General features: G+C 41.1%; 1 long non-coding RNA gene across 3 annotated transcripts; it reads right to left on the bottom strand.

Moving 5' to 3' along the window:
- Nucleotides 1-232: 232 nt before the first annotated feature.
- On the bottom strand, nt 233-3081 carry LOC310828468. 3 transcript variants are annotated; one of them, XR_014556919.1, is made up of 4 exons: nt 2815-3081; nt 2282-2735; nt 1265-1635; nt 233-905 (listed from the first exon to the last, which is right to left on the bottom strand). It is a non-coding gene; the product is annotated as an uncharacterized lncRNA (long non-coding RNA). The 3 variants fall into 3 exon arrangements; XR_014556920.1 differs by having other exon boundaries at nt 2282-2400; XR_014556918.1 differs by having other exon boundaries at nt 2282-3081.
- Nucleotides 3082-4771: the final 1690 nt, after the last annotated feature.

Below are 4771 nucleotides of genomic sequence, written 5' to 3'. Positions count from 1 at the left end.
TCATTTCTCCAGTTGCGACATGCCATAGTTCTCATGAGGAACTAAAGGGTGCGGGGAATTTGACCACACCCAAGTCCTTGAAGGAAGGCAGGGCGTGATGCGATGCTCCTTGACATGTGGGCAGAAGTTGTAGGCAGCCGTCTCCTCGCATAGATGGGTGTCTCCTTCATTCCTAACTCATCTGCATCCATCCCAAGAGATGTGGCTTTCATAAAAAGAGAGCTCAGGGAGATGAAAGAAAAGGCAAGCGCAGGCAAAATTCATTAACTGAACAGGACACCCTATTAAGTCAATGACTTTGCTCTGACGCACTAATGTTGTACATGACAAAAGTACCAATGTGACAACTCTCTTTTTTTCAGTGGCTTGACTGATGAGCACCAGCGACAGGATATAAACCAGTATTTCAAACCTGGTATTTTCAGATTCCATAGGATTTCCTCCATTAAATGGCTAATGGTTTCTAACAACGTAAGTAACAGCAAATTAAATGGTGACTACACGGACACCAATAAGCTAGACAGTGACTCTGGCAACCTTCTAGCTTGCTTCCTTCCTTCCTTCCTTCCTTCCTTCCTTCCTTCCTTCCTTCCTTCCTTCTCACATATCTGTCCCCATTCATGGACAAATCATGGGGAAATGGGTCTAATGTTTGATGTTTTATTGTGTTTTTAATATTCTGTTGGGAGCTACCCAGAGAGGCTGGGGAAACCCAGCCAGATGGGCAGGATATACATAAATTATTATTATTATTATTATTATTATTATTATTATTATTATTATTATTACAAAGTTTAACAGTGGACACGTAAGTGGACAAAGAATTTTTCCACCCCTTCCAGCTTGCTACCCTGAAGTCCATCTTACCAATTACTTTCTGCCCAGCTTGCAGAGTTGGAGCCTGTCTGGGGATAAATTAAATAAAGGCAATGGACCTGCACACACCTTAAAATACGACATTACAACTCCCACCGCAGCATTTTCAGGGCAATTGGGGACTATGAACGAGCAGAACAAGAGGTTGATACAGCAATTAGTTTCACAGTTGACACTGAAATATCTGCTCTAAATCTTTCCAATGACATTCTATCCATAAGAACGTTCTGGAGAACTGTGGAGCACTGGTACATTGTTGGCCCAAATTAGATTCATGACTCTTGTGCCCAGAGCAGTCTTGAGGTATAGCTTTAATTTCTAAAGTCATCCACTAAAACAAACTCAATTAAGTAAGCAGAGCACTTGCATAATCATAAACTCAACTTACCTATTCATCTTTTGTTGCCTTCTCCTTAAAATACCATATCTAGTTCTGTAGAGATTCATATATTTTTTTCCAATCTGAGCAGCATTCTGTACTTTTCTCTTGCGAAAGCAATGTCGTGCCAAAGAATGGTCCGGTGATTCAGAGATTGCATCTCAAACTTTCTGTTTGAGATATTGTTATTCAGTGTATTTATTGCTATCTTCGTGTATTACTACCTGTAGATAATAGAGATGCATCTTCTTGGCCCACTCAGATATATTCTGAAAACTCACAGCAAAGGGACTCTATCCATACGAAGGTCAACTGAAGACTCTGTGACCCAACTGTTGCTTGACATTTTTTATTTAATAGGCTATTTCTGTAGACCTTTTCTATAACATTTTTTGATAGAGAAGTCATGGTCAGACAATAGATAAATCTTCCCAGAAAACACAAAACAAGGTATACTGACATAATGCATTTTAAAATTGCTCATGTTCATAGTGATTGAAAAACCTATATTTATATTTTCATTTCAGATCCTTAGCACTCATTACTTTCTGCTTAACTGCTTTTGCGTCATTCTAGTGCCCAGTCCGCTAACCAGACCCACGCATTGTTCCCCCAAAATGCCTAATTTACCGTTTATACAGAAAACCTATGATAAAACTTAATGATATTTAGTCTCCTACCTATCTTAACCTGCACAAAATGATAGCATTGAATGTAAAACATTAACCAGAGTAAATTGAACTACAGTGGTATCTTGGTTCTTAAACCTAATCCATTCTGGAAGTCTGTTCCAAAACCAAAGCATTCCAAAACCAAGGCTTGTTTTCCCATAGAAGGTAATGCAAAATGGATTAATGCATTCCAGACTTTAAAAAAAAAACCCTAAAACAGCAGTTTAACATGAATTTTACTATCTAATGAGACCACTGATCCATAAAAATGAAAGCAATAATCAATGTACTGTACTATAAAATGACTAAGACAGTATGGAAGATGATAAAATTTAAAATTATTATTTTTCCTTACCTGCACTGATGATAGTCATTGTTTGGATGGGGGACGTCAATCCATTTCTGCAGTCACACAATCAATCAGTAGCTGAACTGGGTTCCACACAGTCACAAAAACAAATGAACCGAAAAAGCCTCAAAAACAAAAACACAAAATAAATAGTAAAAACAAAATGGCCAAACTTAATCCATTCTGGAAGTCCATTTGACTTCCGAAATGTTCAAAAATCAAGGCACAGCTTCTGACTGGTGCAGGCGCCCTGGAAACAATGGACGACAACCGCATCAGACGTTTGGCTTCTGAAAAATGTTCGAAAACCGGAACACTTACTTCTGGGTTTTTGGCGTTTGAGAACCAAGGTGTTTGAGAACCAAGGTACCACTGTACAGTGATCATCTGCTAGTGATCCGTCAGAACAAAGCTTGGTGGACCCACACTCCAAGGTGGTGGTGGGTGATGGTATCTTTCCCTTGGAGAAAAAAAGATACCCCATCCATGATAAGCCTAGTGATTTAGCTATCCTTCATCCATTAAAACACCCCACCTACCTCTCACAATGTCCTCCTTCTTCCCCCATCCTCTTCCTCTGCTGCTGTAACCATCTTCTCCTGGATGACTCTACAAACATTAAGCACCAACACTGCCAACTGTAACCATCCCACTTCTGTTCTCTGTTGACCATTGTTAGGTCATAGATATACTTCTAGCCCAGCATCAGCCAATCACACTGTTCAATGAGAATTCTAAACCCGCACGCAGCAATTGAAACAGTCCAACCAACCGTTCTTTTGCATACTGAGAATTTTAACCCTTCTTCACAGCTTGAGAGCCAGTGTGGTGTAGTGGTTAAGAGAGGTAGTCTCGTAATCTGGGGAACCGGGTTCGCGTCTCCGCTCCTCCACATGCAGCTGCTGGGTGACCTTGGGCTAGTCACACTTCTTTGAAGTCTCTCAGCCTCACTCACCTCACAGAGTGTTTGTTGTGGGGGAGGAAGGGAAAGGAGAATGTTAGCCGCTTTGAGACTCCTTAAAGGGAGTGAAAGGCGAGATATCAAATCCAAACTCTTCTTTTGGTTCAGACCCAAGTGACAGTTAAACTGACTTTCAGTGGACCAGGCAGAGAACTTCCTACATCAAAAACATTACAATGTACGCTACAATAGAGAGAAGACATGGCACAACGCCCATTAAAATCTGATTCAGATAAACAGGACTCCTTTTGCAGTGTCCTGTGCGACTGAATTAAAATGATTCAACAGCATATCCCTCTCTTTTGGGAATGTAATTCTTTGAGCAGCGTAGGAAACCTTGACGGATAAAATGAGCTTTCATTGAGGAATGCACAGGAAAATGCAAAGGAATGTAAAGGAAGACACAAAAGACCAGCTGGACAGAGAATCCAAGTTTCCCAAAATGCATTTACTTACCATGTATACAGAAAACCTACGATAAAATACTACATTCTGAGTCAGATGTAGCATATTAGCATAGTTACCTATCTAACCTCTCCAACAAAATGACTAAAACTTTGAACTAACTTACACTATACCTATAGAAATAAAACAAAAAATCAAATCCTACCTGTGAATGTGATTCACAGCAAAGCTAAATATAAACCTAAGTACAGTGGTACCTCAGGTTAAGAACTTAATTCATTCTGGAGGTCCGTTCTTACCTGAAACTGTTCTTAACCTGAAGCACCACTTTAGCTAATGGGGCCTTCCACTGCCACCTCGCCGCTGGAGCACAATTTCTGTTCTCATCCTGAGGTAAAGTTCTTAACCCGAGGTACTATTTCGGGGTTAGCAGAGTCTGTAACCTGAAGCATCTGTAACCCGAGGTATCACTGTAATTAACCAATTCAGATTAAGTGAACAGTGGACATATTCTAAAGCCACAAAATATGTTCCTCAGCTATCAAGTGGCTGTTAGGAATGAATACCAAAGGCTGCTACACATGAGGAGCATCAACTGAGATGGCATCAGAGCATTGTTGAGCAACCATCATTGTGACCTGAGAGGTATTATGCATGCATTTATTTAAGGGTATATAAGCCTACAACAGTCTGCTAGGCAGCTTGGAGACATCAAAAAAATATCACTGCCATAGATCGTATTTTTGGTTGACTTGGCTTTGGTTGTCTCCAGAGCCAAGAGAGGCAGGGGTTAAGTTGCTCACCCCAACAGAGGTGGTCTGAAGAGGCAGGAGGTGGAATTTGCACTTAACAGGACAGCCCTAAAGGGGCCCCTCAATATGATCAAAGGCTGAGCTTCAAAACCCAAACTGAGACTGACTCCAAGTAATTGCAGCTGACCTAATTGCTGGGGAAGCCTCTAAAGAGCGATCAGTCAACAAGACAAGGGGTGAGAGGTGGTAGGAAGAGACAGGATCTGCTTGGAAGCCAAGCTGTAAGCTAAGGGCATTCATTCTTGGCAACTCATTTCCACAGCTGCTGCTCATAGCGATCACTGGCTGTTGCCCAGACCCCATTTGGGTATGGCTGTT

The sequence above is a fragment of the Podarcis gaigeae genome, assembly GCF_964106915.1.
Source record: "Podarcis gaigeae genome assembly, chromosome: 12".
Lineage (NCBI taxonomy): Eukaryota > Metazoa > Chordata > Lepidosauria > Squamata > Lacertidae > Podarcis > Podarcis gaigeae.
This window is presented reverse-complemented; position numbering and strand designations above follow the sequence as displayed.